Source organism: Ambystoma mexicanum, chromosome 6q (genome assembly GCF_040938575.1).
Source record: "Ambystoma mexicanum isolate Mex_15411 chromosome 6q, UKY_AmexF1_1, whole genome shotgun sequence".
Taxonomy (NCBI): domain Eukaryota; kingdom Metazoa; phylum Chordata; class Amphibia; order Caudata; family Ambystomatidae; genus Ambystoma; species Ambystoma mexicanum.
The window spans coordinates 77,726,983-77,750,862 of record NC_090937.1 but is presented as its reverse complement, the minus strand read 5'-3'; the positions used below and the strand labels follow the sequence as shown (position 1 = coordinate 77,750,862).

The following is a 23,880-nucleotide window of genomic DNA, read 5'->3' as shown; positions in this document are numbered from 1 at the left end:
GAGCGCGTTCCAGCGCGACTCCTGGGACCCAGAGTTTATTCCAGATACTTCTCGGTGGCTGGTGACCCATTCTCAACCTGCGGTGACTAAAGTTCCTCAAGTCCCAAAAATTCAGGATGGTCACGTTGCAGCATGTGCTCGGCAAACTGGCGGAAGGGGACTTCCTAACGTTGCTGGATCTAGAGGACGCTTACTTCCAAGTCCCCATTCACTAGAAGCATCGGCAATTCCTGCGCTTCATAGTCCAGGGAAAGCACTACCAATTCAAAGCCCTTCCCATCGGACTGAAGTCGGCGCCCAGGGTGTTTACGAAGTGCTTGGCACCAATGGAGGCCCTTCTGCAAGGGATTCATGTGTACCCGTACCTCGACGACTGGCTCACCTGGGCCAGGTCAAGGAAAATCGCTGTTGACCACACAGGCGGGACCGTCCGGCTGCTGACGTATCTGGGATTCTCAATGAATTATCCAAAGTCCTGCTTGGTTCCATCGCAAAACGCTCTGTTCCTGGGGTCCAGGTTCCACACAGTGTCCTGACTCGCGGCCCCCTCAGGAGAAAGGATTGCGTCCATTTTGGGCAAGGTACATCGGCTGTTGGCACTGAAGCACGACACAGTTGAGCCATCAAGTCACTGCTCAGCATGATGTTGATGTGTATCTCCCTGATCTGGCTCTGCAGGTTGCGGAATCAACCCCTCCAGGAATTCCTGCACTCCTGGTGGATCCAAGTGCTTCACGGACAGGATTCTTCTCGACGAGGAGTTCTTTCGAGCGATAAGGTGGTGGGGCGTGCGCTCCAACATCTCCAAGGCGACAGACTTCCAGAGCCCCCTGTACCAGGAGATGGTCACCATGGACGCTTCCCTGGAGGGCCGAGGAGCCCACACCGGACGTCTCCACGCCAGAGGCCTTTGGCTACCGGTGGAGAGGGATCTCCACATCAATGTCCTGGAACTGTGGGCAATGCTCTGGGCCCTGATGTCATTTCAGGCAAAGTGGTGAGGGTCTTCACAGACAATACCACCATGATGTTCTACATTAGGAACCATGGGGGCACCAGATCCCCAGCGCTCTCCAGAATGGCACAGGACTTGTGGCACTTGGCCGTCGCCTAGGGGCTGTTTCTCATTCCTTTTCACCTGGCTGAAGTCAAGAACACTGTCACCGACTCAGCAGGGAGCTGCGCTTTTGCCACAAGTGGCAACTTCGGCAGGTTCAGGTGGACAACTTTTTCCTCAGATCGGGCAGACCCGAAGTCAATCTGTTTGCGACAGCGACGAACACCAAGTGCCAGAGGTTCGTCAGCAGTTTCCACCAGGTCGGGAGCATGGAAGGCGTTCTCCTTCCCGTGGGAAAGCTTGTTCTTATACAGGTTCCCGCCGTTGCCTCTATTACTTGGAGTCATTAGTCAACTTAAATGGTGCTGATGCAGGATGATCCTCGTCGCCCCGGCATGGCCCAGGCAGTTTTGGTACCCAGACCTTCTCCTCATGTTGACGTCGCCTCCAGTCAGTCTACCAGTGGTTGCGGATCTGCTCACCAGAGATTGAGGTGCAATCATGCACCACGATCCGGGATCGCTGTACCTGAGGGCCTGGCTCCTGCAGCCTTAGAGTTCGGTGGGTATAAGCTACCGGCGGACTGCCAGGGCCAGGGCATTGTCAGCGCTTAAGTGCAACGGGCACAAGTGGAAGCATTCTGCGACTTGGTGCAGGCCCTCAGATCCTTCTGTATTTATTGTTGTTGGCTATGGTGGGGCTGGCGCACGCCTCCATCAAAGTGCATCCGGCGGCTATCTCCCGCTACACCAGGTCTCCGGGCCGGTCTTCTCTTTGGTCACACCGTCTAGTCAAGGAGTTCCTCAAAGGACTGTTTCGATCGTTCCCGCCGGTGAAGGTGCCTGCCCCAGCGTGGGAAGTCAACGTGGTGCTGACGAGGGTCATGGGGAGGGGGGCCCTTCGAGCCCATGCATCAAGCTCCTCTCCAGTTCCTTTTCGTGAAAGACTGCTTTTCTTGTGGCCATCACCTCTGCCAGGAGGGTAGGTGAGATCCAGGCCCTGTACTGCAAGCAGCCTTATTTGTTCCACGAGACAAGGGTGGTGCTGCGGACGCACCACTCCTTCATGCCAAAGTTCCCATCAGAATTCCATCTAAACGAACCTTTGGTGTTGCCTGTGTTTTTTCCGACACCTTTGTTGCTGGATGTGGCGCGTGCTCTGAAGTTTAATGTGGCATGCACAAAGAGTTTCCAAAAGATGTCACAACTTTTCGTGAACCTTGGTCCTGTGAACCATGGGAAAGCTATGTCCAAGGCTTCAATTTCCAGAGGGCTCTCCAGCTGTATCACTCACTGTCACCAGTTGGCAAACTGACTGCGAGAGTCCATTCCACCAGAGCGATATCGGTGCAACGACAAAGTTCCTGTCTCATGTGCCCTACTGGACATATGCAGAGCTGCTACGTTGAGGTCTACGCACACCTTCACAAGACTCTACTGCATCAACAGGAATTCCAGAGATGAGTCCAGGGTCGGCTAAGCAGTTGTACGTAACCTGTTTGCTTCAAGGTGAGCCTGGTACAGAGGTAAGAGTAATTGCTTCTGTTGAGCCTTGCCACCTCCTGTGATTGTGTATGTATGTACTGCTATGCATGCTTTATTCATGAGCATGTGAATCCATGTCAGACCACAAGCTGGAGAAGGAACAAGTTATTTACCTGTAACTGTTGTTCTCCAGCATGGGTCTCACATGGATTCACATGTGAACCCTCCCTCCGGGACCGTTGCAGCTTTTCTTGGTCATACTGCCTGCTACTTTACATGCTACCAAATCAGAAGATGGCTGCCAGAGTAGGGGCTTAGGGAGAGGGCAGTCATTGCCTGGCGGCAGTATGACCCAGAGCTCAGTGATTGGTTTATAGGAGGAAGACAGTCTGTTAGTGAAAGTGAAATTGTTTTTTCTTTTACCGAGGATTCCCGGCCTGATAACTCGTCAACGGGGATTCCAGAGAGGAGTCCAGGGTCGGCCAAGCAGTTGTACGTAACCTGTTTGCTTAAAGGTGAACCTGGTACAGAGGTAAGAGTAATCGCTTCTGTTGAGCCTTGCCACCTCCTGTGATTGTGTATGTATGTACTGCTATGCATGTTTTATTCATGAGCATATGAATCGATGCTAGACCCATGCTGGAGAACAGTGGTTACGGGTAGGTAACTTATTCCTTTAGTTATTTAGGTGTCACTGGAAAAAGTTGTAGTTAATTTTTGCTGTCGTTATTAAAACATGTAACCCTCAGAAGGTGATCAGAGTATTTCTGCAGGGGCCGAACAGTGTCGCAAGATGCGCTGTCCAGCCCCCTTGCATAATGTGCTCCTGAATCTAATGTATAACAAAATTGAGGTGTGCTGGTGTGGTGAGGCGCTGGGTTAGAACTAAATTTGAAAAGACAAACTAAAGTCAATGCGACCCTTACAAACCAAATAAGATTGGGTTGCTGCACGAAAGAGGGACCAGCAGTCACCTCAAAACCTGCTAATAGATACAAACACTTGCAAAATGTCACCTCTAAATGATTGCGCAGCCCTAAGCGAATGGTAAATATCCTATTCAAATTGAATGTGTAACTGGACAACAAATACAGTGAAACAAAGAGTCCAAAGCAATAGATTCTTCAGTCAAGAAAACGCTGTTGAAACAGATTTAATGAGTTGATGCAAAAACAAGACTGCCGACACGTGTTTCGACCCAAAACAACGGGTCCTTTTCAAGGCAAGACTGTGATGTTGGTATGATTCATATACATTCCAATACAGCAAAATATTATATAATCATGCCATAAGGATAAGAACATTTGAAATATAAACAAAATTAACCAGCAGAGGAAGATGAGGGGGCCAGAGTTAAAGAAGAGAAATGTAACCAAGAAAGAAAAAAGCCCATATGGACATCAAAAGATGCTAAGGGATGCCACTCCTTCCGAATGGATTGTGTCCTCCCCCGTATTCCTCATTTTATGATAATCGTATCCCAGCTTCAGCTGCTTTGGACATTTTTTTTACCAGGGGGGGGCGCTGTGTTCGAGACCGCGGAGTCTGTGTCCCTCCAGGGCCGCTGCGGGGCGTCGACGTCATCCGCTGTGTAAATGGCTCGAGCAGTGCCCGTTACCTCAGTTCAGTTTTTCCGATGCAACTGCTTCGTGTTACAAACGGTGCATCAAGAATTTCTTCCACAATGTCTTCGTCTTCATCTCCCTCCACACCCAAGACAGGATTCAAAACATTTCTGACGTGTGGTGGGAAGATGTCTATAACCGACCCCCATCGGAATTGCCTCTGGTGCTTCATCGGGTGCTGCGTGCGGTTCTTGTCAGGCCATGTCAAATAAGTCTCTTGGGGAACGCAGAGGTAAGCTGGCGGTGGGGGAGGAAAAATGTAAGTCTTCGAAAAAACAAAAGGATTCGGATGAATCCGGTAGAAAATCTCATCACGAGTCGAGGAGGTCAAGATCGGAAAGTCGCTCGAGGAAGTCTTCCTCGTCTTCGACGAAAAAGTCACAAAAGCGACGTCATAGGTCTTCTTCCTCTCATCCTCTTCTGAGAGAAGAGTCACTTACCCTTCAAAGCACGATTACCCAGAAAAATGGGAGGCCTTCAGGGCTTCGATGCTGAAAATATTTGAGAAAGCGGCCCAGACCCCCTCGTAGTTGCCGCGTGTTGATCATGCCTCTATTCACTCTAAAAGTGACAGAGGAAAATCAAGATCCAAACACGCAAGGGTTAAGAGTTGAGTGTCTTTTCGAGGAAAGTTCCTCGACGCCTCGCAATAAGTCTAAGCCTCCGGTGCATAAATCGGGGCTAACGGAATTGGCATAGATATCGAAGTCGAAACCAAAACTCGACTCGACACTGTCGATGACCATAGCGTCGAGATCGATGACAAAAATGACGTTGACACCATTGGCTGTATCGAAGCCTCCTTCGACAGCATTGAAGCCTCCTTCGACACTGTCAAAGCCAGCGTCTACCCTATCGACGCCTTCAATGCCTTTTTCAAGGCCTTCTTTGATACCAAGACCCAAGTCGACGCCATTATCCATACCTAGGAAAATTCCACCACAACCAAGGCAGGAATTTTTTAGATCCATGTCTTCTATATATGAAGAACATTCCTCTGAAGAGGATGTCACTCCAGCTGGAGTTATATTTGGAGCCAGGGAAGTTCCTGAGGAACTAGTGGACCCACAATCTAAAATAACAAACCTTTATGACTGTCTCCAAAATGCAAGTGGCTTAGACACTTCAGCTGAAGTGGATTTTGAAAGGCCAGATCCTACAGATCATGCTGATCCTAGTTACAGAAATCTTATGGGAAGGGTCATTGATTTTATGGGTTGGAAAGCAGCTTCCCCCGATTTTGACCAGGATGACATGACTGACATCCTTAGTGAGGGTCCTTTAAAAGATCCTGTTCCTCCATTCCACAAGGCATAACGAAAAAGAGTAATGGCAAATTTGGGATACTCCAGATTCAATTGCAGCAGTAAACCTGGGTATCACTGATGAGGCTCTGGCTTGGCTGACCTCTTTGCTCTCTGATCGACCCTGCCAGGTCCAACTGGGGTCCTTCCTATCATCTATCTTCCTCTCTATCTGTGGTGTTCCCTAGGGGTCTAACCTCTCGCCCTGGCTTTTCAACCAATACCTGGCAACTCTCGCCCACTGCATTGCCATTCTATGATCAAATTTCCAGTGCTACGCTGATGACACTCAACTCATTTTCAGGCTGCCCTCGGCCACCTCCTCTCCCTCTCTTATCTCAGATTGCCTAACTGCCATTCAAGATTGGGGTGCTGCCAATGATCTCTGTCTGAATGCCAGCAAGACAGAGATCCTCCTCATCGGCACACCTTCTCCATCCTTTCCCCTCTCTCTCTGGCTGGCCTCACTTGGCCCTCCTCCTATCCCCACCTGCGAGGCTAAGAACTTCGTGGTCATCTTTGACTCCACACTTTCCTTCTCCGCCCACATCTCAGAGGTATCTAAAAAGTCAAACTCCTCAGAGGTACTCTTCCTTTCCTCTCCTTCCCCCAGAAGCTCAGTGTCTCCCAAGCTCTGGTCCTCTCTAGGTTGGACTATTGTAACAGCCTCTTTCTAAATCTACCTGTCTCTACTCTTCGCCGTCTGCAACTAATCCAGAACAGGACTACAAGACTTGACCTTGGCCTCAAGCCCTCGGATCGTATCTCTCCAGCTCTGAAATCTCTCCATTGGCTACCAGTGGATGCAAGGATTACATTTAAAACTCTCTGCATTGTCCACAAGTCTTTCTGGGGCCTGGGACCAAAATACCTTCAGCTATCCCTCCGCAAATACCTCCCCTCTCGAGCCCTTCGCTCCTCTACCTCTTACTCCCTCAGGGTCAGTCGTTTTTCAAAGAAACGAGCTGGGGGGAGATCCCCGTTTTCGGCTGTGGCCTCCCACTGGAACAGCCTCCCTGCCACTCTAAAACTTGAGGAGAACCATCTCCGGTCAGGAAGCACCTCAAGTCCTTCCTCTTTGCATCTGCCTTTGCTCCCCCTATGTCCTGCTGATCTGCTCTCTCTTGGCAATGTGCACCTGGCCACCCTCTGTCCCCCGGGCCCTAGTACCTGCCCACCCTGCCACCCTTCTGCACTGCCTCCCGGCCACCTCTCGCACTGGGGACCATATCTGTACCCATACAGTCCGCCACCCCCCATTTTCTTCTTTTATGCACTTATCGGACTCACCCAGCTCTGCTGCCGTAAACGCAGCACTTGCCACTTGCTGACTGCACTACCCCTGTTTATTGTTCCATTATCTATGTATTTGTATTTATGACAATGTATCTGTTCACCGCTGCTCTGCACTTTCCACTCTCCCCCCTCCATGCACTCTTCCCCTTTCCCTTTCCCATGCACTTGCATGTTCTCAGTGTCACTGGGCCTAGTAAGATCGTGGTTTTGTTCTCCCGTTCCCCTCTCTTGCTTTGTCGCGCTCTGAAACACTTGTGTACGAGCCCGATATAAATAAGATATATCATATCATAAATAGGAAACTGGTAGCAAAATATAGACCAGCCTTGTCGGATCCAGAATTTTTATCCAAACATCCATCTCCTGAAAGTCTAATGGTGCAAGCTGCAACCTCCACTTGGCAATCGGCTCACCCATCAATACCACCAGACAGGGACGATAAAAAAGTTGATGCTTGGGCCCGGAAAGCTTTTACTTCGGGCAGCATGGCCCTAAAATCGACTGTCACTTGCACATTAGCAAGATTTACCTATACCCTGTGGGACTGCATGTCATCAGCGGCTAAACGCATCCCGGAAGGTGAAGAACGGATGGCTTCCTGGATATAGTGAAGGATGGTAAAGAGGCTATGGAGAAATGCCTTCAGTCAGGATTGGACACTGTGGATAGTATAAGCCGGTCCATGGCATCTAGCACAGTCTTGCGCAGATTCGCATGGCTAAGGTAATCTGGCTTTGCACCTGCTGTGCAGTCTATATTACTTAATATACCTTTTGACGGCTTAGGGTTGTTTGGCAGCAAGGCGGATGAGAGCTTGGAGAAGCTGCAGACCTCGAATGCAGCAGCGAAATCACTCAGCGCAACCTCAGCAACACTCTCATGCAGGCTCATCTTCCTGGAAGAGTCGCCCTTTTCACTTCTATTCCTCTTTTGGAAAAGGGAGAGGGCAGGCCAGTTGGAGAGGCCAACAGAGAAAACCCTTTCTTGGTGGAAAAGGAAAAGGTGCTAGATCAGCCACAGCAGCGGCTACTACCTCCTCTCAGCCACTGCTGCAGCCGCTGTAAAGCCACTTTGAAGTCTTCACCCACAAAACCCTGGTGGGAGGCAGAATCACTCCGTATCTGGACGAATGGCAGGGCATTACGTCAGATACCTGGGCACTAGAGATGGTGACCCACGGTTACTGTCTTCCTTTTCTTTGAAGTCCTCAAAATCATCCACCGGGAGCCAACTCTGTAAAGACTCCAAACCTGCTCCTTTTGCAAGAGATTTTAACCCTGCTAGAGAAAGGTGCAATAGAACATGTACCTGTAGCGGAGAGGAACAAGGGTTGGTATTTCCCATTCTCCAGCATTGCATCTTTCATGGATTCACATGCTGTGAATATTCCCCATCGTCAGGCTGGGAACCTCTGTCATTTTTTTAAATGGCGTTTTCCTATGGAAAACTTGACACTTTAGTGTCCTATCAACGTCTTTTTTGGGTGCTTTAGCCACCACCAATAGGACGTAGAGTATAAATAGCCCCGCCCCCGCGGCGTCCCTTCATATTTCAACCGTCTCCAAAGTGTTGGGATCACCTTGTGCTCGTTCTGATTCTACAAGTGTTGGTGCGTTGTTCTTTCTTTGCGATGTCTTCAGGAAAAGCTTTGTTCCCGCCCTGTGCCACTTGCGGGCTGAAGAAGGTGTATGAGGGGGACGGGCACATGGACTGCCTATATTGCCTTTACCCTCATCACTCTGTCGATTCCTGCAAAATCTATAAAGGGTTCTCTCAGAAAATGCTTAAGGACCGCAATCGGCGGTTGGTGTGTTGGCTGAATGAGGGTACCTACCCCTCCTCTGAGGTGGGGTCAGTTGGTAGCCTGGCGTCTGAGAGACCTGGTCAAGCAGTTCCTCGCCGGTCAGTATGCGCTGAACCACCGGCTAAGAAGTCTCGGCCTGCCTCTGGGAAATGAAATGAAATGATAAATGAAATGAAATGATATTTTATTTATATCCCGCTCATACACAAGTGTTTCAGAGCGACCACCAAAGAGGGAGGGGAACAAGGGAGAGAAAAAAACAGAAAAAAAACAGCCATCTTACTATGCCCAGCGACATTTAAGAAAGCGCAAGTGCATGGGAAAGGAAAATGGGGGGAAAAGTGCAAGGAAGGGGAGGGGGGAGTGGAAAGTGCAAAGCAGAGGAGAGAAAACATAAATGAATATTAACCAGAATAAATAATAAAGGCTTTAAACCATGGTAGTGCAGCCAGCAAATGGCCGGTGAAAGTTAGTCAGAAAGGTATATCTGATAAGTGCAGAAGAAACGTGGCTGGGGGACTGTATGGGTACAGATACAGAACCCTAGTGCAGATGGTGGCCTGGAGACAGTGCAGGAGGGTGGCAGGATGAGCATATACCTGGGCCCGAAAGAACAGAGGGTGGCCAGGTGTACAATACCATGAGAAGAAACAGATCAACAGGGGAGAAGGGGGGCAAAGGCAGAGGCAAAGAGGAAGGTCTTGAGAAGTTTCCCGTACGGAGAAGAGTGGTCGCACCTCTTTGGGTAAACACCTGCCGAAGGGGGCGCCGTTTTCTTCCAAGCATGGTCATTCGGACCAGTCCCGCCGGTCTGGTGGAAGGCCTGAAAAGTAGACTTCACTAGAGAAAGACAAGAAGGACTCTTCGAAGTGCTCCTCTTCAGGAGACCATCGTAGGTCATTCTCTAGTAGAGAGTCGTCTAAGCACTGGTCTAGTGGGACCAAACAGGCGGGAACGCTTGAAGAATCTACACCGCAGGTGGCGGTTCCAGCTACATCATCAACGGTTTCACTGCCAACTACGATGCCTGCCCCCACGATTGTGTCTTCGGCTCCGGCGGCTGCGGTTGACAATGGCCCGAGGCTCTCGTCTTCAGACAGCATGTTGCCGGCAGGTGGGGCGTGGCAGCCTTCTGCTTTTGAAGCTCTTTTACCTGACACTCTCCTACAACATGAGGTGGTGTCATCGCAGGTGGAGGACGGACGGGAGCCGGTGGTGGGGACGTTGGGCCTCGGCTTGCAGTGTGTTGGTCCTTCGTCGAGGGGGACTGGCCCACCCAGTTACCCGCGGCTGAACCCACAGGCGATTTTGTCGCTCGAGGTCCTGTCTACACTAGTGTCCTTGTTGGGTCAACTGGATTCCAGATTGCCTCCTCTGAATGTGGCTCCGGTGGGGCCTATCGTCGACGCTGCAGGTGTTCCTCCACGTTCCACGGCTGCGGCTGAGTTGCCGGCACCTCTGCCGATGCACAAAGAACGTCCTCGTTCCCATCCTGAAGAGGGTGAGCTGCTGGACTCTGATTCAGACGGCGTGCTTAGGGACACCATGTCTAATGGCTCGTCGTCGCCGTCGAGCGATCCGCCATGGGATTCGGATGTGGAGGTGGAAACGCCTCGTAGTCCATCACAACCATCTCCACCTGATGATGTTGGGGCGTTCTACGCCATGACTGCAACGGCTTGTGCCGAATTCGGCTTGACTCCAGAGGAATGAAGGCAAAGAGTGTTTCCTGTTTGACCACATGGGCAAGAGAAGAAAAGCGGTGTTCGTCGTTCCTATCCTCGACCATGTGTGGAAGGAAGGCCTACGCACGATGCGCCATCCCTTCTCAGAACCAGCAGTCAAAGGGAGGCTGGAGAAGAAGTTTAAGGCCCCGGACTCTACACCGAGTTTCACAGCCCATCCCTGAGTCGGTGGAGTCGGCGGCAGCTAGCCAAAAAGCCAGAACCCAGCATAAATGTGTTACCCATCCCGATAGTGACACCAGAAGGCAGGATGCCTTTGGGAAGAAAGTTTTGACTGTGGGAGCGACGACGGTGAAGGCTGTCACTTCGTTGGTGATCATGGCTCGCTACGATCGCAAGATGTAGCATCGGCTGGCCCCTCTGTTGGTAAATCTACTTGAGAAACACCGTAAGGCTGCCATGCTATTGGTGCGCGAAGGTGAGGAGGCGTCAAATCACAGTATTAACATCGCCGTCGATTTGGCAGAATCTGGTTTCAAACAGATTAACAATGGTGTGGTACTACGTCGACAAGCATGGCTTAAGTGCACAGCCTTTCGCCCAGAATCACATTATAAAGTTCTGGACATGCCCTGTGAGGGGGAGCAGTTGTTTGGTGAAAAAGCCCTTATAGGCTGGGGGGTTATCCCGCCAGGATAACTACCCTGCTGTTTGAGTGACAGCTAGGCTGTTTGAATGGGGGATTTTCTGCATAAAAGCAGGGCTCTGAGGACTGGAGGACAAGACGTTGCCACTGGAACTAAGAAACCCGAAGAGGAGAGAAGCTGCAACGACTGAACCACCGGTGAAGCCCTACTGCAGATGCTCACCACTTTTCTCCAACGACTCGAGAAGATCTTCACCTGCAAGAGTCTTCTTCCCTTGAGCTGGTGGGGCCAACCAGTTTGCCAATCGCCTTCCAGGACCTGCCTTGGTCGAATCGCCAGTGCCAAGCACTAGGAGACCAGATAGCCAGGCACCCGTCCACCACGACCGCGATTTAAAGGAGTGTACCTATTATTCCGGTTTGGATGCACCGCGGCTGGTTTCATCCCTGGGCAGTGCAGTAACTCGAACCTTCCTTCACGACGAGAGCCTCTCTTCCTCTGCTGGATCTCCCGAACTGCAGGAACTACCGCCACCGCAGTAGCCTCTTCCACTTTCAAGGTACATTGTTCCGCCAGGCCTCCCATTTCGTTGGATATTGCTAAAGGTGTTTTAAATCCTTTAGTTAGCTTCTGGGCTGGCCGCCCCTCTCGTCTAACATTATCTTTTTACCTTCTGCAACCGCCTTTTCAAATTGTTAAACAAAGACTTGACTGCAGCTACTAGAACTGTTTGATCCTGGGCACTTGCCTTGTACCATTGACACTGGCACAGGCCTATTGACTCTGGCTAAATCTGTTACAACTACCTTCTCTAGATTGCTTTTCATCAAGAAATGTGTTGGTGCACCTAAACTCTTATAACCACCTTTCCTTCCCCTTGAGATATTGCTGAAGTGCCATTTTGCTCGGTTTTCACCTAGGTATTGCTTATGCTAAAGTACTGCCTTGCCTAACTTGTTCACAATCCAATTGGGAAGAGTGTTGGTGTGTTTAGGAGTCTAACCCTGTATGACTTGTCCTTTCTCTACCTCTGAAGAAATAGTTAGAGTGTCATTTCTGCTTGTTTTACACTGTGCCGTTTTGCTCAGTTTCCACTCTTGCTCAAACTTGTCTACAATTTAATTAGGGAGTTGTGCATACTTTTCTTGACTGTTTTAACTTGCTTTAATACTAGTGACTTGTGTGTTGAATTGAGAGTGTGTAAAATAAATATATATTTTTTGATACAAATATTTGGTCAGTGTTTCCTCATTCCATAGTACTGTAGTCTTATTGTGTAAACCCTGAATACTGCTCATCTCCCTCTTGAAATAAGTCTGACTGCTCAGACACAGCTACCAACTAAATATTTGTGGTACAGACTGATACCAAAGGGGATTTATTGCATATACCTGTACTCTTACAGGCCGATTCATGGAATTAATGTGCGCTGAAAATTCCCGCGCAAGCGTGCGAAACCGTGCGAATCACAGTGCAAGTGCGACAAATCGCAGCAAAACCCGCGCACATCGATTCATGGAAGTCCGTGCGCGAGTAAAATCTGGGATGTGCGCTGAAAATCTGCGTGGCGCACAGGTCATCTAACGGCGTGCGCTACGGCCACAGCGAAAGCGCACATTGCGCGGCGCACATAACAAAAGTAGGCGTAACACGGGGCGTGACAAGCGGAATGGGGAACAACGCGTGAGAATGTGGGCGTCACGGGGGAAGTGCAGGAGGCAAGTGCACAGAACGCCCACAAGCTCGCCTACAACACATATTCATGGAATCGAATAGGGCAAACCAGCGCACCGGCGAAGACTTGCACAGGCCTAAACACGTACGCCACAAGAAGGCAGGCGATAGCGTCGCTGCGCAGGAAAAAAATGTGCGCCAAAATGTGCGCTAACAAAAAGCACGTATATACATCTCTGATGATTGTCCCATACTGTGGCCCTCTAGGACAAATGACGTGCAAAGGGGTACGCGACAAACACGAACACCCACTGGGTCAAAAATAGCGTGTACGTGTATTTCGGGGGTGCGCGGGAAGTTTCACACGCCACAGGCCCTGCGCAGTTTGGGTACGTGTATATCTGGTGTGCAGGGGAGTCCTACATGTGAATTAGCAATGTGGGTCCTCCCACGTGTTCCCGCTATACCCTCCACTGCCCCTGCAGGCAGCCCACACCAAATGGGACGACCCTGCACCCCTGGTCATGTCCCGCAGAGAGCCCATCCACCATGGCCATGCCCCCCAGCCAAGCCACATGTCACCTTGCACTACTAATCACCAACACCCCCTCATGACCCCCTCAACCCCCACCCCCCAGCAGTGCAGGGCTCCTGCCAGCAGGCCCCCACTCATGTCCCCTTGCACCCCCACCCCCCAGCACTGAGGGGCACCTGCCAGCAGCCCCCCACTCATGTACCCTTGCACCCCCACCCCCAGCAGTGCAGGACACCTGCCAACAGGCCCCCACTCATGTCTCCTTGCACCCCCACCCCCCAGCACTGAGGGGCACCTGCCAGCAGCTCCCCACCCATGTCCCCTTGCACCCCCACCCCCTAGCAGTGCAGGGCACCTGCCAACAGGCCCCACACTCATGTCTCCTTGCACCCCCACCCCCCAGCACTGAGGGGCACCTGCCAGCAGGCCCCCACTCATGTCCCCTTGCACCCCCACCCCCCAGCACTGAGGGGCACCTGCCAGCAGGCCCCCACTCATGTCCCCTTGCACCCCCACCCCCCAACAGTGCAGGGCACCTGCCAGCAGGCCCCCACTCTTGCACCCCCACCCCCCAGCACTGAGGGGCACCTGCCAGCAGGCCCCCACTCATGTCCCCTTGCATCCCCAGCAATGCAGGGCACCTGCCAGCAGGCCCCCCCTCATGTCCCCTTGCACACCCACCCCCCAGCACTGAGGGGCACCTGCCAGCAGGCCCCCCCCTCATGTCACCTTGCACACCCACCCCCCAGCAGTGCAGGGCACCTGCCAGCAGGCCCCCACTCATGTCCCCTTGCACCCCCACCCCCAGCACTGAGGGGCACCTGCCAGCAGGCCCCCACTCATGTCCCCTTGCACCCCCACCCCCAGCACTGAGGGGCACCTGCCAGCAGGCCCCCACTCATGTCCCCTTGCACCCCCACCCCCAGCACTGAGGGGCACCTGCCAGCAGGCCCCTACTCATGTCCCCTTGCACCCCCACCCCCCAGCACTGAGCGGCATCTGCCAACAGGCCCCCACTCATGTCCCCTTGCACCCCCACCCTCCAGCAGTGCAGGGCACCTGCCAGCAGGCCCCCACTCATGTCCCCTTGCACACCCACCCCCCAGCACTGAGGGGCACCCGCCAACAGGCCCCCACTCATGTCCCCTTGCAACCCCACCCCCCAGCAGTGCAGGGCACCTGCCAGCAGGCCCCCACTCATGTCCCACTCATGTCCCCTTGCACCCCCACCCCCCAGCACTGAGGTGCACCTGCCAGCAGGCCCCCACTCATTTCCCCTTGCACCCCCACCCCCCAGCAGCGCAGGGCACCTGCCAGCAGGCCCTCATTCCTGTCCCACTCATGTCCCCTTGCACCCCCACCCCCCAGCAGTGCAGGGCACCTGCCAGCAGGCCCTCACTCCTGTCCCACTCATGTCCCCTTGCACCCCCACCCTCCAGCAGTGCAGGGCACCTGCCAGCAGGCCCCCACTCATGTCCCCTTGCACACCCACCCCCCAGCAGTGCAGGGCACCTGCCAGCAGGCCCCCACTCATGTCCCCTTGGACCCCCACCCCCCAGCACTGAGGGGCACCTGCCAGCAGGCCCCCACTCATGTCCCACTCATGTCCCCTTGCACCTCCACCCCCCAGCACTGAGGGGCACCTGCCAGCAGGCCCCCACTCATGTCCCCTTGCACACCCACCCCCAGCAGTGCAGGGCACCTGCCAGCAGGCCCCCACTCATGTCCCCTTGCAGCCCCACCCCCAGCACTGAGGGGCACCTGCCAGCAGGCCCCCTCTCATGTTCCACACATGTCCCCTTGCACCCCCAGCACTGAGGGGCACCTGTCAGCAGGCCCACACTCATGTCCCCTTGCACACCCACCCCCCAGTACTGAGGGGCACCTGCCAACAGGCCCCCACTCATGTCCCCTTTCACCCCCACCCCCCGGCAGTGCAGGGCACCTGCCAGCAGGCCCCCTCTCATGTTCCACACATGTCCCCTTGCACCCCCAGCACTGAGGGGCACCTGTCAGCAGGCCCCCACTCATGTCCCCTTGCACACCCACCCCCCAGCACTGAGGGGCACCTGCCAACAGGCCCCCACTCATGTCCCCTTGCACCCCCACCCCCCAGCAGTGCAGGGCACTTGCCAGCAGGCCCCCACTCATGTCCCACTCATGTCCCCTTGGACCCCCACCCCCCAGCACTGAGGGGTACCTGCCAGCAGGCCCCCACTCATGTCCCCTTGCACACCCACCCCCCAGCAGGCCCCCACTCATGTCCCCTTGCACCCCCACCCCCCAGCAGTGCAGGGCACCTGCCAGCAGGCCCCCACTCATGTCCGCTTGCACCCCCACCCCCCAGCACTGAGGGGCACCTGCCAGCAGGCCCCCACTCATGTCCCCTTGCACCCCCAGCAGTGCAGGGCACCTGCCAGCAGGCCCTCACTCCTGTCCCACTCATGTCCCCTTGCACCTCCACCCCCAGCAGTGCAGGGCACTTGCCAGCAGGCCCTCACTCCTGTCCCACTCATGTCCCCTTGCACCCCCACCCCCAGATCTGAGGGGCACCTGCCAGCAGGCCCCCACTCATGTCCCCTTGCACACCCACCCCCCAGCAGTGCAGGGCACCTGCCAGCAGGCCCCCACTCCTGTCCCACTCATGTCCCCTTGCACCTCCACCCCCAGCAGTGCAGGGCACCTGCCAGCAGGCCCCCACTCATGTCCCCTTGCACCTCCACCCCCAGCAGTGCAGGGCACCTGCCAGCAGGCCCCCCACTCATGTCCCCTTGCTCCCCCAACCCCCAGCACTGAGGGGCACCTGCCAGCAGGCCCCCACTCAGGTCCCCTTGCAACCCCACTCCCCAGCACTGAGGGGCACCTGCCAGAAGGCCCCCACTCATGTCCCCTTGCACCCCCTACCCCCAGGCACTGAGGGGCACCTGCTAACAGCCCCCCCCACTCGTGTCCCCTTGCACCCCCACCCCCCATCAGTGCAGGGAACCTGCCAGCAGGCCCCCACTCATGTCCCACTCATGTCCCCTTGCACCCCCACCCCCCATCACTAAGGGGCACCTGCCAGCAGGTCCCCACTCATGTCCCCTTGCACACCCACCCCCAACACTGAGGGGCACCTGCCAACAGGCCCCCACTCATGTCCCCTTGCACCCCCACCCCCCAGCAGTGCAGGGCACCTGCCAGCAGGCCCCCACACATGTCCCACCCATGTCCCCTTGCACCCCCACCCCCAGCACTGAGGGGCACCTGCCAGCAGGCCCCCACTCATGTCCCCTTGCACACCCACCCCCCAGCACTGAGGGGCACCTGCCAACAGGCCCCCACTCATGTCCCCTTGCACCCCCACCCCCCAGCACTGAGGGGCACCTGCCAGCAGGCCCCCACTCATGTCCCCTTGCACACCCACCCCCCAGCACTGAGGGGCACCTGCCAGCAGGCCCCCACACATGTCCCACTCATGTCCCCTTGCACCCCCACCCCCCAGCAGTTAAATGGCGATCTCATGACACAAACCAAAAGTCAACTATGTACATCAACAAATGTCTGCCACACGATGGCAGGCGGTAGTGTCCCTGCAATAACAAAAAGCCTGTATATACAGCTCTGATGAATGTCCCATACTGTGGCCCTCTAGGACAAATGAGGTGCAAAGGGGTAAGCGCCCAACACGGACACCCGCTGTGTCAAAAATAGCGTGTATTTCGGGGTTGCGCGGGAAGTTTCACACGCTATTGTGCCTGGGCGAGCGGGGTACGTGTACTTCAGGGGCTCCCGGGAAGTTTTACACGCGATTGTGCCTGGGTGAACGGGGTACGTGTACTTAAGGGGCTTTACACGCGATTGTGCCTGGGCGAGCGGGGTACGTGTACTTCAGGGGCTCGCAGGAAGTTTTACACTCAATTGTGCCTGGGCGAGCAGAGTACGTGTATTACTGGGGTGGGCGGGGAAGTACAGGAGGCAAATGCGCGGAACGCCCACACGCATGCGCCAAAAAAGACACGCTAATCCGGAAACCGGTACGCCAGCAGGAAGCAGGCGTACGTGGACCCGCGCAGCATAAAAGTGTGCGCAAACAACAAGCAAGCTCAGACCCCAGGATGAACATACCGTTCCTAGCAGCAGTGGTCTTGGGATACCGCAGGAGGAGGTGGAGGATAGTCAGGCCCTGAATTTTCACACCCAGAACCAGCCTTTTTGGCATGCCTGATGACCAGGTGTATGGGAGGTACAGGTTTCCACCTCACATAATACTCGACCTGGTCAGTGAGTGGGAGGATGACCTCACATCACCCACCCTCTGCTCCAAGCACTCAGCCCCCTGGAGAAGGTCCTCAATGTACTGCACTTTTTGGCCACCGGATCATTTCGGCGGACAAGTGCCCTAGTCGGGGGGTGTCGCAGGCCACGCAGTCACGCTGCGTACACCAGGTCTTGGCCGTCATGACTGCACGCCCATCAGTCCGCAGGCACTTATACCTGCCCAGAACACCTGCAGAAAGGCAGGCTGCCGTCCAGGATTTCTACAGGGTGGCACAATTCCCCAAAGTCCTAGGTGCCATTGATTGCACCCATGTGGCTCTACGTCCCCCCCAGGGCATCAGAGCAGATCTATAGAAACCGCAAGCACTGGCATTCCATCAACGTCCAGGTAGTATCTCATGCCAAGGGAATCATCACCTCAGTATATGCCAACTATCCACGGTCCACCCACGACAGTTTCATTTGCAGAATGTCAACCCTAAACCGGGACCTAGAAGTTGGGCGGCATGGCTGCTCTGTGAGTATAAATGCCACAGCACATGCATGCATGCCAGATACTGAGTAATATCACAACCCTACTAATGATACCCATCACCACCTCCCCAGGGGACAGTGCCTACCCTCTGAGCACCCACATGATGACGCCAATTCTGAACCCCACCACGCCACCCGAGGTAAGATACAACACAGCCCATATTGCAACCTGGGGCATAGTGGAGCGCACATTCGGAGTGCTCAAGTCACGCTTTCGCTCCCTTGACCGTTCTGGCGGGCAGCTGTTATATGCTCCCCCAGTAGTGTGCAGGATCATAGTGGCAGCATGTGTCCTGCACAACGTTGCAACACGCCGGGGTCTGCCGGTGGACATGGTGGTGCCCCCACATCCCCAACCACATGCATGCCCGCTGCGAATGGGAGAGGAAAGGGCACGGGGTGAGGCAGCCCGAACGCAGCTGGTGGCTAATTACTTCACTTAGAATCACACCCCTGTGGAGTGCACACAGCCCTGCCACATACCAGCTGACAATCGATGATGACACAAGGGACAGTGAACTGTCACAACCATACCAGCCTGAGATTGGTCACCTGGAAGTGTCACAATGTGTGCATCCCTACCTACAGAAACACCACCAATGCTGTGTCATCAAAAGACACATATGCTGCTAAATGCATTACCACCTTGCAAAATACAACATGAGAACAGTGCCATGTCACCCAACTCCTCTCCAGCACCACCACCCAACACACCATGGCATGCCATGCTATGTGAGAGCAAACAAAGCAATCCCGAAAACCTGACACAAGTGTCGCAGAGTACAGTGTCCCTAATGGAAACTGGCCACACACAATATGCTCCCAGTAATGTTGAACTAACAACACACATGACCAAATACTTACCAACAATACAATGCAGCTACACAAGCTCAAACATAACTAAAACATGACAGTACTAAGTTAAAGTAGTCGTCCTCTTACAACATGAATATGCCACCACATCGCCCCCTTCCAACTGTAGTCTTGCAGGCTTCAAAACTTGTCTGGGTACTGCATACAACATGAACTCCATCTCCAAAGTAGACAGCCTTGTGAAGACATGAGGAATGAACCTGCAAATTCAGAGGGAGACATGGAAGCAGAAGCATACCTAATTCCAACATGCAGTGTAAAATACAACAACAATACCCACTAGGGATGTCCACACAGTATTGACTACAGACTGCCCACACAGCTCATGGGAGCCCAATATCACTGTGTACATCACTGTCACTTGGTCACACCCTTTGCAAGCCCATGGAAACGGGAAGCAGGAGGGGTGTGTGTCTCACAAACCCAAGCATCGTACCCAAACTCAGGACAAGCCTGCATGGGCCCAGCCGGAATACAGTGGATGCCCACGGGAGCCACACAAGGCAACACACTGTTAAAAAATATTCAAAAAGCAAAAATCAAAAAATCAAAAATGGCCATGTGGGGGCCATTTTTGAGACACCCCTTGACAGAATCGTCTGCAGCAAGAGTGGGTTCTCACCCACCACCACACCACGTCCCCCACTGGTGGCCGGTTGTGCCTCAGGTTCCTCCTGGGTCTGCACCATCTCCTCAACCTCAACAGCATCAAGTGCGTCGTCCCCTGCAAAAACATGAAAGACAAAAAATTGAAACAGGCATTAGCACCATAGCACACAAATAGGCCTGACAAGCTACAGAACCAGTACATGATTTACACATGTCCCACATGACTATAACCCTCCCATGCATGCACTGTCACAGAGTTGGAAGGGGAGGCAAAAGTCTGAAACGGATGACCCCAAGATGAAAGAGCAACACATTTGCTGCATGCTGGGTAGCACTGCCATCACACATTGGCCTGTGAGTGGCATGTCCTATACACATGAATGACACATGCCATCACACAGATGGCATGTACCATAGCCATGGTACATTCCACAAGTACATCCATATGTCAGTGAATGAGTACTGTCACACATCCATGTGAGATGGACATGAAGAGATGAAAAATGCCACATAGTGTGAAAAGATACGCCATGTGCCACACACTGCAACACATCCAATGTACGAACATACAGTGATTGCAGGGCCATGTACACATCAATGGTTGTGCACTTCAACATGACAGGAAACAACTAGCATCTTCCACATTCAAACAGGCCCAAAAACATCATGTGATCAGGACAATACTCATTCAGCCTGAATGGTCAAATCATTCAACTACCAAGGTGATACATGTTTGCCAATGTGGGGTTCTTCACTGACAGAAGCATGTCACATATGTCACAATAGGGCTGAGGAATGTGTTGCAAAAGTGGGAGAATTGAAACAATCGGCCTGAAAGAACACTGAAAATGACAAACAATGTTGTTGCATGATGCCACCTCAAGGGCAACTGCCGTAATGTTGCGCTAAATTACTACTGTGGGCAGAAGGGATAGTGTCACACCCAAATTCAAGGCCGCAGAATGTTTTGGATGAAGCACATGGGTGACCCATACCACCCAGGCACACACACCCTCACCTGACACTCAATCAGAACCCGTAACCCAAACAACATACACATGCATTACACACACACTCGCATGGGCACTCACCGGACAATGTGACATAATCGGGTAGTTCTCCCACACCTCGGATCTGTTCCTCTGTGACGAAGGTCCCAGCAACAGACTCATGTTCAGTGAGTTTGTTGTCCTCTTGTGGAGACCCACTGCTAGTCACCATAGTAGCGGCATGACTTGAGGCCAGCTTGTCCTTTGCTCTGCGTTTCAGGTCGTTCCACCGCTTGTAGCAATCATCAGCTGAGCGCCTCACAAATCCAAGGGCACTTATGTGGTTGGCGATGGTCTGCCAGTGTGCCTTACGTTGACCAGGTGTGGTTTTGGACCCTGCAGTTACCACCATTTCGTGGCTATGTTCCAACACATAGCTCACAAGTGCATCAATTCATTGAAGCAAGGCTTCCTTGAGGTACCGGAGTGTGTAGCCCTGCCTGGGGTCTCAGCCTGTCGTGCCAGAGCACCCTTCTTCCTCTTTTTAGAAGGTGGAGTGGAGCCAGAGTGGCTAACGCCGCTTTAGTCAGTAGGGGCAGAATCACCGGTGGACTGGGTTGTTGGAGTGTGCGAATGCACATTGACCATAGGACTTGGTGCAGGCATTGTCTGAAGTGTGATGTTGGCAGGGGGAACATCAGTATGATGGACCAGGACCAACACTGTCCTGGCTGGGAGAGTCAGAGCTGGCGCGGATAGAGCTGCAGCTGCCCCTGCAGCCTCACCACCCTGCATACTTAGGGAAGCAGATGACATAGCTGCCCCAGATCCACGTGGCTTGGTGACAACTTGCACCGCCACACATGGCTTAGACTTTCTGACCTGGAAGTCAGCCAGGGAGTCATCCTGTGCCAGGTCAGGTGCCACAATGGGCTGGTCCAACAGGGGCTGAGCTGGGATGGTCTCAGCCACGTTTCCCTCAACCATGGGGTTTCCCCCGAGCATGGGTGTCCCTGATTGGTCCTCCACACATGGGGGTCTAGGGGCACCCTGCAAATTCTGGCCACGTCCCCTACCGCGCCCACCACGTCCACCTTTTAAAGGTCAGCCACCTTTGCCTCCCTTACCGCTTGGTCGCCTCCCAACCATGGCACTGATGTTGTTGTGCGTATGGGAGAAGCAGTAAACTATTGTCCTGGGCAATTGGGGGGTCAAAGTGGTACTTGAGTACTAGATGGAATTCGTACCCTAGTGCTCCAGCAATGCTGTCTGTGACCCCTGGGGGAAGATGAAGGGTCACGCAACGCACAGGCAGCCCAAAAACAAAAATAAACGTGCACGCAACCCCTCGTAGACCACGTGCGTGGAAAAATGAACCCGCACTACGCTGTGGCACCCAGAAAACACAAAAATAAGCATACGTGTGGTACACGCAGCATACAATGACCTCAGAAGGGGAACGCGACACACGGGGCAAGCACAGTTGCTAAGTACGTGCGGAACTCGCCGTCTGCCTGGAAAAAGAACGTGAAAAATACGCGTGTGCGCCTTGGCAACACCCCCGCCAAAAGAAGAATTGTATCCTGTCTGAGGAGACAGGACAAAAGGAGAAATGAACACTGTTTGAGCAAACGGGCCCAAAAAAAGTAGAAAAATGAAAGCTGTCAGAGGTAACAGGGAGTACGAACTTGAAACGCTGTGAAGTAATCGCCTGTGAACCGACAAGAAGTACAGAATCCACCCACTCGCTCTCCACAAAAAGCATGTACAAGGAAATGGCGTCCTACATGTACCTTTTAAACCGCCCCACATGTACACGTCACTTACGCGTGTATGCGCCCTTTCCTCCAATTACACGCGCTGACACTCGGACGTGCAGCTTTTCCACGTGTGCTCTGTCATCACGTGCTATGCGGGAAACACCCGCGTGAGTCATGTCACAGACGCGCTTACACGCTATGGGCCTTTGGTCCAATGAAATCGCGTACGTGCGCTTACGCGCTAAAGGACATTCCTCGATTTACACGCTGACGTGCAAGATTTTCACGTGCCAAATCACTCCGTATCAAGCTGGCCACGTGTTCACACATGGAAGACCACGCTCCTGCCCAGGAGGCCGAATTACTGCCCCCCAGAGCCCCGAGCACGCTCCCACCTGCCATCCGCTGCTGCCCACGTGCCCTGCCATTTGCTGCCTGCACGTCAGCCAGGGGTGCTGTTGCTGTGACCACCCCTGCTGGAACCGAAAACTCCCGACTGGTATTCCTTCGCTCCACAGCCCAGCCCCAGGACCCAGTTGCCCACCCACTCATGCCTCTGGGGTTGCCATGTCGGGCACATCTCCATCTGGCACCACTGGCAACCCCCAGCCAGACAGGCAGAGGGCCACCAGCTTCACTGCCACCGAAGTTGGTGTCCTGGTGGAGCAAGTCCTGGGGCAGTATGATGCCTTCTTCGGAAGGTCGCGCGCCGACAAGGAAGGACGAACCAGGATCTGGACGGACATCGTGACTGCCATCTACGCGGAGGGGGTGGCAGTCCGCGAATTGCCTCATGTCAAGAAGCGCTGGGAGGACTTCAGGTCCAGGACCATCAACAAGGCCCTTCGCCTCTTGAAGGCAGCGGATGCTAAGGGGCGCCGGGGCCACCTGTCGTAAGACCAAATGAGGCTCCTGGAACGCGTATGCCCAGGGCTCCACGTCCAGGTCCTTGAGAGGCAGACCCGTCTGGAGTCGAGCGGTAAGTGTACATGCATACTGATTGGAAGCTGTGCGTGTGGTGGTGTTCCAGTAGTGTGCAGGTTGCACATGTGGTTTTGTAGGGCCATGTATGGATTTGTATGTACAGGGCCGTGAGACTGACACATGCCAGTCCTTTCATGTGTGAGACACATGGATGGTGTATTTGTGGGTAAGCATGCAGGCCAAATGCAGATGTGTGAGCACACATGTTTGAATGACTGTATGTCAGTTGTCAAGGTTGTGGTGTCACACATGGATGTTGGTTCCAGCTGCATGTATCTGCACTGTGTACATGTGCATGTATGTGTATCTGACAAGTGTGCAACTGTCATGCAACATGGATGCATGTGAGACTGATATGTAGAAGACTGATTGCCGATCTCATCACTGCGACACTTGGTGGAGGTGTACACATGCATGTAAGTGTGGTGGCGTGAGTGCATGTCTAGTGCACTCCCTGTGACTCATGTGATGTCTGGCTCACCTTTGCCTGCTCATGCTGTTGTATGTGTATGGATGGTGCTGGCTGTTGCGATATGGCTGTGGAATAGCTCGTGTGTGATTTGAAATGACGTGTGTTGGGGATTGTGATGCCATGTCTGAAGTTTGACAATGACACTCGTGTGCAACTGTCATGTGTCTATGAGTCCATTGTACAGTGCCCTGATGCCTGTGTCCTATCTCTCCCTGTCTGCAGCGTCGACTGATGAAGAGGGCGGAGAGGGTGCTGTGGAGCACAGCGGCAGGGATTGCACCGCCAGCC

General features: G+C 53.6%; 1 protein-coding gene across 5 annotated transcripts in view; it reads left to right on the top strand.

Moving 5' to 3' along the window:
- The window catches only part of CENPC (centromere protein C), a 1,963,500-nt gene that overhangs the window by 369,145 nt on the left and 1,570,475 nt on the right, over window positions 1–23,880 (top strand). The window lies entirely within an intron of this gene.